The sequence below is a fragment of the Pelecanus crispus genome, chromosome 9, assembly GCF_030463565.1.
Source record: "Pelecanus crispus isolate bPelCri1 chromosome 9, bPelCri1.pri, whole genome shotgun sequence".
In the NCBI taxonomy this organism is placed as follows: Eukaryota; Metazoa; Chordata; class Aves; order Pelecaniformes; family Pelecanidae; genus Pelecanus; species Pelecanus crispus.
In genome coordinates, this window is record NC_134651.1 from 28116667 (window position 1) to 28129101 (window position 12435).

At 44.0% G+C, this 12435-nt stretch overlaps 1 protein-coding gene across 11 annotated transcripts in view; it reads right to left on the reverse strand.

Annotated features, from left to right (window-relative positions):
• GIGYF2 (GRB10 interacting GYF protein 2) overlaps positions 1-7639 on the reverse strand; it is a 79342-nt gene extending 71703 nt beyond the window's left edge. For 6 of the 11 annotated variants that reach the window (XM_075716400.1, XM_075716399.1, XM_075716403.1 and 3 more), the window contains exon 1: positions 7559-7638. The gene's annotated coding sequence lies outside the window, so the exon portion shown is untranslated. Of the gene's footprint in view, positions 1-7558 lie in introns of all 11 variants that reach the window. The other 5 variants (XM_075716394.1, XM_075716393.1, XM_075716392.1 and 2 more) reach the window with 1 other exon arrangement.
• Between the last annotated feature and the right edge of the window lie 4796 nt (positions 7640-12435).

The following is a 12435-nucleotide window of genomic DNA, read 5'->3' on the forward strand; positions in this document are numbered from 1 at the left end:
TTCAATCAAAATATACTTTTGTAAGAGTAGAAATTTCATTGCTCAAGCAAGTAGGTGAAATAAATTTTCACTTCTGCAGGACATTTCAATTAAGTAGAATGCTAAATAGGACAAAATCATTCAGAATCACATGAAGAGTCTCAAATCATCATAACCTATTTTTTTCTTTTAACCTTCACTTCTAAAGAATCTGCAACAACCCACCTCGAAGCAAAAATCTCCTCAAAACAGAGTAAAAGGTAAGAAGCTATCCTCTACTTCTATAGAATCTGTAATATTGGCTCACATAACTTCTAAAACCTGAGGATGACAAACATGGACATGGTAAGTAATGGAAATGACACGTCATCAATAATACCATTATGAATTATTCAATTACTCGTTCCAGTATAGCAGGTTGCATTTAATAAGGCCAAGCATACAATCAAAAGACTCACAAGCAGAAAACATAGGTGATATACAACAAATGCAAGACTTCCGGAAAAACACAGTCCTGAAACCAATTTATGACCTTAATAATCTGAAAAGGAACATATGATACAACATTGACTAGAAGAGCTAACAGAAAATACTGAATATAGAAATAAGGAAATACAGATTAAATAAGAGTGGATTTTAGCACTGCAGTGATACTGTGTCCTGTTCTGTTGTCCATAAGACAAGAAAGCTGATAAATCAGGTGTTCAAAAATTGATAGAACATGACAGATATGACTTACAGAGGGGAAAAAAAAAACACACCAAAGCTCTATTTATGGAGCTTTGAGAAAAATTTAAGTATCTTGCTCAGTCTGTAAATGATCATGCAGGTAAAAAAGGCTGAAGACCCAAATTTATTCAGTGGAAGGACTGAAGCAAGACATTCAGAGATAAACAACAGAGTAAGTTGTTGTCAGGTCAGCACTAAATGATTTTCTAAAAAGTATGTTCTAGTTTAAACAGAAAATTAATCAGGGGAAAAAAAAAAATCCATTAGTCACATTACACAAGATGCCAGACAAGTTACAGTAGTCTCTTCTGGCTTACTAAGCCTTTATCCTGATAAAGGCAGAGAATTTTTCAAGGCCTATCTACCCACATGCCAAGAGGAAGTTTTTCCTAAGGGAACAATGTCTAAACGATCCACTTCTCCAGAAACTATGCCTCTATTATTACAGTTACATTTTTAGACCTCCTAAAGTCTTACAACCTTCCTGTCTCAAATAATTGCAAAAGTGTTTCAATTTCTCAGCAGTTTCTCGTCAAAAACTGTCCATGACATTCTCAAATGGCAGGACCAAACTGACCGCCCTCTGCTCACTTCATACAGATCCATCTAAAGCTTCATGGAGTACTACAGCTCGCAACATGTCATACCGCAGTCAAGAATGACAAAGACAAGAAGTAGGCACTGAAGCTCTTCTGGGATAGGATGACAAGAGAGACTAGGAAGACATGCACACCTAACAAAATCCAAGAAAAATAAAGGAACATTAAATTTCACAATTCCAGATATTTTCCTCCTTTCCTACCTACTATTGTGAACTTGACAGTTAGAGGTAGGTTAGAGAGCTATCCACTTCTTGCTTCACCTGAACACAAACAAACATGAAAGCTTTTCCCAGTTTCTCCATGAGAAAGCAGTGTGACCTCCACCTTTATTACAAGGCTTCCAGCCAAAGGCAGACACCAGCAATCAAGCTCCAAGCAGAGTCAGGGAGGGGACCACGCCCTTGGCCCTGCCACTGGCTCGAACACAAACCACTTCTCATTCCAAATCCTGTCCCAAAATCCTGCCAGCACTCTTGTTTTCCAGCTGAAAATCACTTCCACATCTGTCTACCTTGTACATCAAAAATTTTCTGGTACATAAACATTTAGTCTGTGCCATTCCACAAGATGTTACAGATCAGGATGCTGAGTGTCTACCTGCTCTTCAACAAGGGCAATAGCCAGACTACACGAATGCAACCAAAACCACACTGCAGCACCTCTCCCCCACTTGTCACACACATTACACAGCCCATACATTTATTCAAAGTGTCAGAACAAAGCTTCAGAATACATTCACTGAAAACATTTATTGAATTAACAGATCTGGGTTGTTGTGAGGTTTTTTGGTTGGGTTTTTAAATGTCATTTACATAAGCAGCTTCTTTGGGCTTTGTAGAAATTCTCTCCCCCCACCCCTTCTTAAGGTTTCCTACTCATGCAGTTCTGCGACATCCTATACTTCAGGAAACAAATATTCAACAGTGAGAAAGTGCCTAATAAGTCCCAACAGAGAGAATTAGTATGTGTATCAGACCGTATAGTTCATCAAGCAGGAAGTCAAAAGGTAACTTGTTACTACATATGAACAACACCACTTTTTAATAGCTTATCGCTTTTCTTCCTTTATGTTAATATTGCTAAAGATATTCACTTGTTTTGATCTAAGAACCGTATCTTTGTAAACTGACTTGTGATGTTATACTGATCCTGCCTTAGTACTCTTAAAGCCTAGTATAACATAAACAGAGAAAATTACATATACAGATGATTCAGCATTAACTAAGCCTAATGTAAAAGCTTCCACTGGTTTTAATGGTAGTTGAACTGGACCTCTGATTTATTAAATCAAGTTATTAGATGCTTTTACTTAAAAACCTTGCCATATGCTACTTCCATGATCAGCCTCACTCACTTGCTATCACACACATTATTCAGTCTAACACTGACGTCAGCCCTGCTTTGAGCAGGAGGCTGGAGCAGACAACCACCAAAGGCTGGTCTCTTCCAACCTAAATCATCCTCAGATTCTACCATACGTAGCTGAAAAAAAAAAAAAAAATCAGTTTATACATCCATTACTTGCCAGTCATACCAACTCCTTGCCACGACATTCTGACTCTAAGTCTGAAGTTACATACATTCAGCTGTCCATTCTTCATCATAAAACTTCACCTAAAGTAATCTTCACAGTCTACAAAGTGCATCTTTTCCTTCTGTTTCTTGCAATCTGAACTGACACACTACCACACTCAGCCCACAAATCTGCTTTTACCCAGTCTAATCTACACATGGACATCTATAGCCTCTGAATCTCCCAGTCACACAAACCAGTATCTTTATCATAAAATACTATCAACAGAATGCAAAGTATTTCAATATGTTGTCAGTGACAGGAGGAAAAAAAAAAAAAAAAGTATTTCATAGTAACCACAACTTGAAACAAGTATTTCTCTGCTGAATAAAAAGGACCAAATAGCCAGTGACAAAACATTACCGTCACAACGTGCAATGCATCGTGCTTACATTCACTGTAATAACAGCTATTTAACATAGAAAAATATTTTTCTAACCAGTTTATTTTCCTAACATATGTAAGCTCGCTTATCTGGTTATAATGACAAATTACATATACAAGATCCACAGTTGAAGGCATCAAGTAATCATTCTTCCTTATTTGCCTAGATTTTTTTAAAACATATGGCCAAAAAGATAGAAAATCATAATGCACAACTTTAATAATTAGCTGAGGGAATCAAAAAATAGTAAGTGATTCAAAAGGTACTGTCAACAAGGCAGTATTTTAAGACAAATTTTCTAAATGTCCATCAAAATTTCTCATTGACCTATAGACTCTTCTACCTCTACAGAGCTACAGGTATCTGTTCTACTGTTCTCCACAATCCTGAGATCTAGATACCCGGTTTCTATATGTTACAAGCTGTAAGGATTACAGGAGAGGTTCACTCCCGAAAACACACTTTGATTTCATGCTTGCCAAAACCCTAAGATGCATCAAAACAATTCTGTGCATCCTATCCATATTTCCATATTAAAAAAAAAAAAAAAAGGGGGGGGGGGGGGGGCAAGAGGGACACAAAAATTTCAATGGCAGCCTGATTTCCTGCACAGACATGAAGCCATGGCTACAGTTTCTATATACAAGAATGTTTAACCACCTTTAGAGAGAACGGACTGACGGCCCTCCTCTGTAAAAAAGAGAAGTGGACACATTTTGTAATCAACACACTGTGGCAATCTCAGCTACTAACAATGCAACATAAAGATCTCTGTCTGCTAAATGCCCCGCTACCATCTGAGCTGAAGAGGAAAAAATAATGGTATTAAACACTACTATGATGAACTACATGGCTTTATATACGTACACACATACTACCACCAACCACAAGAGGGCCAATGTTGTATAGACCTCATAATTTAAAGCATGTAATTCTTCCGAGTTCCATCCATAACTTATGTACACCTTGAGCAAACTTGCTATATTTTCTCAGTTCTGAGAATTTTCAAGCCAGATCATTTGTGCAACCAAAAAATGTCCAAGAGTTGACTGCAAGAGAGGAAAGGAGAGGCTAAGCTGGGCTGAAAAGTGACTCTGTTCCTGTAAAAGCAAATACCATCCCCCCTGCAGCATTTCACACACCTAGGTTTTCAAATGTCACTCGATGAATTAAAATAAATTGATGAGAAAACCACACAAAGAAACAGAGTCCCTTTCAACACAAATGCTTCTTCAATAACAAAGAGGAGACTGCTTTCTCCTTACCAAAGAATCAAATGCATCTCTAGCAAGCTATGTAGGAAGGAGAAGGCAGATCAGGCCTGTGCTTTTACGCCTGTGAGCGGAAATTTTATTGCTCTGCCCCTTAGCTCTGTCTATAGTCATGAATTAAATATAGCTTATCTCCACTCATCTTTGAGCAGAAGTGCTGAGAGAATAAAAAAAACCCCCACCAGAAAAATGAGAAAAAAAAAATGCTAGGAAAAGGAATTTTTTTTCTAAATCAGACTATGAGAAGATTTAACATCATACCTTAAAAAGCCCTAAGAAGGAATTTTGAAGTGAATTCACCTCAGTGAAAGAATAAGAAACATACATGTAACACTTACTTGAACTTACAAGATCAGACAAAAATCGACAGAATCAAATTTCATATTCTTGGTCTTTCAAACAAACAAAAAAACCTCGAAAGAGCTGGATCCTCCTCCTCCTCCCCAAAGCAGGAAGAAGGGAAGGAAAAGACCATGGTCCAGGTACATAGCTCATCTTCATCAATTACTGTGAAGCAATGTTTCCTTTGTATGTTTAAATAATTAGAAAGACTTTTCAGCAGAGGCATGTAGCAGCAAACCACCTCTTCAGGCAGTCAGCTGCCCCAATAAGATATTCCATATGACTTTGACATCTAGCTTGTTTTTAAATGAAGTATCTATAGACCTTAAAAGAGCTGCCAACTTTTTTCTTGCATTCAGGTATAAGAAACTCCAGTTTATGACAGAGCTCCATTTAGACAACTGGCCTTAGGAGACAGCAAGCATAGAAGAGATGCAATGGTACTTAGCCCGCATTCCCTAAAAAAACCCAAAGCCTTCTTTACAATCCCCTTTTACAAAGTCTTTTCCTCAATCAAGGAGTAAAACAGTTAGGAAAAATAAGTTGTAAAGCCCTCAACTCTCTATTTACAAGCTTTTTTCCCCCCCCCCCCCCCACTTACATCAGCATAAAGATCATATTTTTCATATACTGTATGTTTTAGGAAGGCAAGAAAAAACACTAAAAGGAGTATCTGAGGATATTTTACAGTCCTCTTAAGATCAAGATCTGTAATGAAAAGAGGATCTGCAAGAGTCCAAGTTTTTACTGTGGTATCAAATTATTTTTATAAGCACACCGTGAAACAAATCATCACTGCAACATGACTACTTTGCATTTTAGTTCTATGCTTTTGCTTTAAACAACAGGCTCAAGAATCCATTCAGAAAAGGTCCTAAAAAAAAAAAAAAAATACAGTGACAGGGTACCCCCATGCATGTTCACATATCCAGACTCTGGGAGAGCCTGAACAGCTCTTAAAATCATTAAGAAAACCTAGTATTTATATACAATATTGTCAGATATTGAAAAGGGCTATCAAAGTCTCAGGACAAGAACTGGGTCTTGCTGGAATTGACATTTAACTTCCATGGATAAATCTCTACCTTTTTATATAGCTGACCATTAGAAAGAATCTTTATTTTTTTTTAATCACACATTCAGCGAGAAATTAACACTGACACACATGACCATTGACATCAGTTAACTTGTAGAACTATGAGAGTCTGAGGAGCGAAGGAGGTGCAGAAGGGGCAATGGACACTCCGACATTTCTGTTGATACCCCCAGGACAGATTAGTGCACACATTTTTACCTCAGCATCAGCTAACTGTTCAAAGGATGCCTATTCAAGTGAATGGCAAGAATACCAATACCTTGTAATACTAAGGCTCTTATTATCTATTAGAGCCAACACCCAATAACAGAGCTCAAAAATACCAGAACAAAGCTTCTGTTGGTGACAACTGCAACCCATTTTGTTTACAAAGGTTCCCAATCATCACACTGTGCATCTACCAAATATTCTATTCACAAAGCAGCAAATTAATTTGTGTTTATTAAAAAGTTTCTTAAGAACAAAAGCAACCAGCAGAGTTATGGGAAAAAGAAAAAAAAATTCACACGTACTTTCCAGGAACTTGCCCAAGTCAGCTCCTGAAGCAAGAAAATAAAATGAGCAGCAAGAAGTTAGACAGAAGAACATAATTCAGAAGTTCTCCCCCCTCCCACCCAAAAAAAAATCAGACACTTAAGAATTACAATGAGGGGTAAAGCATTACAGCAGCAAACCAAGAACATTGAGCTGATGGTCACTGGGGAAAATGTAGGTTTTATTCCAGAAGTACTACTTGGCAATATCTCCTTTTGGCCTACAACTTGTCCCACTTCAAAGTGCAATTACACAGAGTTGAAAGAGCAGAGACTGCTTTGTTGACACTGAAACTACTTGTCTTTGATCAATACCAAACGTACACAATCAAGATCGATGTTCTCTTCAGCCTGCCAAGGCCTCTCCAGTCAAACACTGCTGGTCATTGCTGCTCCCAACACCCTGCTGCCTGCTGGGGGGAAAGGCTCGAGTGCTCGATGAGCTCCCTCCTTCCTCTGCCTGTATAACCTGACAGGGCTGGGCATGCTCGGAGCGGGGCACACATAGGCTTCAATGAGGGCGCACCTGCCCGCGGCGCAGCCGGAACACAGCCCACTCCCACTGGGCTGGGAGGGGACGAGCGAGTTCACAAGGGTCAGTACGAGGGAAGACGGCGCCGGGGACGCAGTTGCCAGCCCCGGAGGGCGTGAAGAGCCCCGGGCGCCCCGCCGTCGCCTGACAGGCACCGTCTCCCCCTGCCGGGACCTGCTGCCAAGGAGCCGCATGGAGAGAGCAAGGCCCGCACCCCCGAGCGGGGCCAGGCCCAACAAGCCCTGCAAACGCCCATCGCCAGGAGCGCAGGGGGGGCCCTCCGGGTGCGCCCCTCGCCGCCGGGGCGGGACGGCCTCGCGTCCTGGTAGGCCGCAGGGCGCCTCGGGGCTGCGGCACCCGCGGCGGACAGGAGCCGCCGGCGAGGCCGGTGCTCGACGCGCGGCCTAGGCCCGCTCCCGCATGCGGGGAGCGCGGCGGCGGCGGAGCGCGGCGGCGGGGAGGCGGCGGGGCGGCCGAAGCGGTGGCGGGGGCAGGGAGCCGGCGGGACGGCGTTACCTGCGCTCCCGGACGGAGAGTCCCTCACGGCCACAGCGACTCCTCAGCCCCAACAACACAAGATGGCGGCTGCGCCGCCACGCAACGTCACGTGAGAGCAGGCCCCGCCCCCTGCCTCCGCCGCGGGACCCGGATGGGCGACGGCGCTCCCCTCCCCCCCGCCCTCGCTCAGGCACCGCCCGCGTGACGACAGCGCGCCGCGCACAGCGGGGGAGGGGGCGGTCCCCCAGCAGCTGCGCGCGCATGTCCCCCTACACCCCCCCCCCCTCCCCACCACCACCCTGCGGGAGATCGGGCGGCCCCTGCTGGAGGTACGCGCCGACTGCATCCTCCCACCACCACCACCCCCCCCCCCCCGCACAGCCGGGGGAGGAAGCGGGGGGGGGAGCCCGGCGGGGCCGTGGGCGCCCGACCCGCGGGCCGGCGGCGGGGTCGGCGCTGGGGGCTCCCCGGCCAGGCCCGCTGCGCCTCCGCCCCAGCCTGAGCCCCCCGGCAGTTAGATTCCTGCGTCACCCGCCTGCCGTTGTCTCCCGCCTGGGCAGGCCCCGCAGGGCTGGGCGCGAGGCGGCGGTTGGGGCTGGGGCCGCTGAGGGGAATGGGCGCGAGGCGGCGGTTGGGGCTGGGGCCGCTGAGGGGAATGGGCGCGAGGCGGCGGTTGGGGCTGGGGCCGCTGAGGGGAAGCGGCGCTGGGCTGCTGCACCCGCGCCTCGGGAACGCGCGCTGCCGGCCGCGGCCTTACGCTTTCCCTCTCCTTCTAGCTTACGTGTAGACAATTCGGCTTCAATGGTGGCACTAAGAGCCCACAAGGTACTGTCTGAGAAGCGACCATGTTTTAAGCAGAGGCTGTGTCCGGGCGCCGCGGGGGTGGAGCCCCGCAGCTGCACTGCTGCGGGAGACAGCCCGGGGGGAGGCTGCTGCTGCTGCTGCTCATACAGAAAGGGCATTAGGTTGTAGATCGTTTTACTCCAAATTGCCTGGTGGAAAGATCAGGAGCTCAAGGCAAGCTTTTTTTCAGCTAAAAGTACTGGTTTATTTTTAGCCCTATAACCCATATTAGTGCATGATGCAGAATAGCCCCATGTGGTTCCTTCAGCCTAAAACACTGTTCTTGGCTGTTAGGCACTATTGAAGGTGTTTGTAGCTCCTCTGTATTGTATTGAAGGCACTGTTTACAGCTGAAACAATTTCACTCCAATCACGATTTCAGCCACAGTCCATGTAGCTTTCTCCCTCCTCTTCTAGGTGAATAAATACTTGTCATTGTGCACTGAACACAGGCCAAAGATGACACAACAATGAACACGAGTGATTCTTCTGAGCTAATGGGTTGAAAGCTTGTAATTCTTAGGACATATTTTTAGCTAAGAGCAACATAGGACTGGAGTACTTCACCCAAAAGATCTTAGAATGAAATTTCTCCTTTAGGAGGCTGGTATGTAAAAGCAAAGCTCCGGAGCAAAGGGCTGGCCTCTGATACGCTGCATCTGATCCTCCTGGTTGGTGTCACACAGCCTGAGCCAATACTAATAATGGTATGGGGAGGGAGAGAGGCAGCACTACATTTCAAGCCGTCAGAACTTCCAACTTCACTGCAGAAGTGGCTGTGCCTTGTTATTCTACTCATCGAACTTGAGTTTGAGCACTCAAAAATATCACATACTCTAAGACAAGCTTTATCTGAGATGGAGAAGTTTAGCACTTATGGAATTTTTTTTTTATCCCAGTCAGCACAAACATTATATTACTGAGACAAAAAAAATTCAAGAGAGTGTCTGAAACATGCCTCACCTGCAGAACTTGGCATTTTTGTTAAATACCTCAAGGAAACTCAGATTACTTTTTTTTGTAATAGTAGATGCATCTTAAATCCTCCACAACACTCATTCAAGCCGAACAGGGACACTCTCATGAAAATTTAAGACTGTAACTGTGTGGTTAAATTCCTGGTTAAATACGTGGTTCAATTACAGGACTTCAGCTGATGTTGTCTAGGTGTGAAATCACCCCAGCAGCTAGTCTGACATTTACTAGGGTACCGAGGGCATGAGGTACCTCAGAGCCCTGGATTACCATGCCAATCATCCTCAGTATTAAAAATCCAAGTGCAGGGAAGTGGCATCCCTAATGATCCTTACTGACCCTTTTGCTTTCACCCATCCTAGCTTGGAAGAAAGAGCCTGCCTCCCTTGGTACAGCAGAGGAGCTACAAACACAGAGCACAGCTTTGACGCAGCAAATAATTGTCAAAAGCAGCCCAGAACATGTGGCAGAGTCTGTCACGTCTCCCCTCACCACCCCCACTTCTCGTTATTTGGAAAAGTGGCTCCCCTGTTTGCCAAAATACCAGGGATTTTGTCTGACAAGAGTCAATATCTTAGTAGCCTCTGTTTTCTGTGTCCTCACTTGTCACATCCCTAAAAATAATAAAAGCAACAGACAATTCAGGCAGGTGAACATCCAACTGTAGTTTTTAAAGCCAGTCACTTCAATGCATCTGTCACCTCAGATGGCTTATGCTGAAAGACGGACTACCACAAATACGCTGCTACTTCTGCAACACCGAATTATTTTAAGACATCCTTCCCACATGCGGCAAGCTGCATTTGAAAGGCAACAGTGCCTTTGGTTACTCCAATCTGTCTTGCTGAGGGATTTATTTGGACACTCCCATAAGGTTAAAATTCTGTTTAGTCACCTTAATCCTCACAGCTAAAGCCTGCACCCTAAGCCAGAAAGAACCTGTTTCCCTTTCCCTCCTGACTGTGTTTACACTGAGCTTTTTAGGTAAGACTTCCTGCCATCACGCCCTGTCCCCTACAGCCAAGGACGACGGCTGTGACAGAAGGATCGGTGAGAAACACACTGCAATCTGAGTATCCAGACAGGCTGAACCCATCCTCGGTGCCAGCTGAAGTGATAGTGACTCCTGTACTGTACATCTCCTACTCTGGGAAACTTGAAACAAAAATCCTCCAGGGTTCAAGGACTACCTGGAGTTCCTGTTCTAGGAGGTGAGCAACTTGAGGCAAGTCTTCATCCCTTCTGGGAAGGACCCATAACCACAACAGGCTTTTCATCAAACTTCTCTACTTGCCCTCACAAACGGACTTAAAAGTCACTTGAGGCATGTCAGGAGTGCCAGACCAGTATTGATGTACCAGCAGGTATCAGTAAAGAGAGTTTGGATTGCCAGGGCCTTTAAGAGCCACCTGTGGTGACATCAGGCATAAAAGGAGGACAGAATGTCAAGGACTGTGATGTATTAATTATAGGTAAATAAAGTATTGTTAGCCAGTATGATGGGAGATTGAGCTAGACAATTTCTTTTTAGTACTTCTGCATAACCTAATGACATTGTTACTCAATCTAATAGTTGTCAGCAAACCAGAACAATTTAGAAAGCAATTAATTTGCCAATGCCAATTTTTGCAAAGCTAATTTCAAAACTCATATTGCTGCAACTTCAAAATCTAAAAGCACGCACTGTTCACTGCCCTGAATAAAGGCCCCAACTAACAGCACCTATTTGAATTGAACAAAACTGCTACAGACATACTGCTCATTTCCTTATTGAAACTTGTCAGCTGGAGCTGACTCAAATCTATTAAAATAGAACCACTGGAACCCCTTTTTCTGCCCTCTCCTCTTGCTGCCCTAGGCTCCTCACCCAGCTGCACGTGCAAAGCAGCACGAGTCAGCAGTGCTTGCTACACTGTGGAGAGAAAAAAAAAAAAAAGAAAATAAAGAGCTGCAGTGTTGCAATTTTCCTGTGGAAATAGAGACTAAGGAACCTTCACCCTGATTTTACCTGACCCCCAAGACCCGAGGGCTCACAGACACATGGCAAATGCATCAACTGCCGACAATGCACACGGCAGAGCTGCACCTGATAACATATTTATGTTTTCCATTTCATCACTGGATCGTACCTGCAACAATACATAGTTAGGCCTCCTCCTGAGTTTCCCCCCCCCCCCCAAACTGGCCATGCCAGCAAAGCTTAGCAAATCAGCAATAATAGAAACAAGATGCTTGGACACATTTTCAGATGTCCACTCTCCTCCCCCCCTTCTATAAAGGCAAAAAGAGTAAATGCAAAGGGAAATCTAGCTGAAGCAACCTGCCTGGCTCCCAGCTGGAACACCACTGGGGCTGAGATGCAGTGGCTATTTTAAGATAAGGGAAGGCTGACAACATTCAGATGTCAACATTTAGCAGTGGACAGTATTGCAAATATTTACACAGCCATGTCCCTTTCTGAGGAATTGTAAACATTAGGGCTTTTTACACCAGAACTGCTGTACAGAAGGGGAACTGCTATCAAGAAGGGGCTGAAGACTTCCCTCACTCATCCAAGTCAGGATGCCAAGCTCTGGGGGTCAAACACAGGCACATTCAGGAGTGGGGATTGCTACTGTAATTTGTGAACAAAACAGTATTTCAGGGACCTAAAATAAAGGACAGACAAGACCAGAGATAACTGCTTTATTTGTACATTTCAGCAACAGGAGAAATAATTGAAGATGAAATTATCTGCTTTGTTGTAAAGTATAAAAACATTTAATTATAAATATTTAGCTAAAAAAGCGTGATTTATAAAATATAATCTGTGAAGATATATATACACAGTTTAATTGTTTAGCAATTCTTTCACCTGACATTAAAGAGTAGAGGTTTTTCTATTTATTATTCCACGCTCACAGTTTAGTGCTCACAGTTTAAGAAGCAAAAGAGACAAGTGAAAAGATGACTGGTGAGTTTCATTCTGGAAAGAAAAAAAAAATAAAATGCATGAATTGGGGCAGAGGCAGAATTTGAGCAAATCCATATTTCAAGAGAGGTCTCTGAGGGAACACAGCTCCCTTGCCATGACCTAC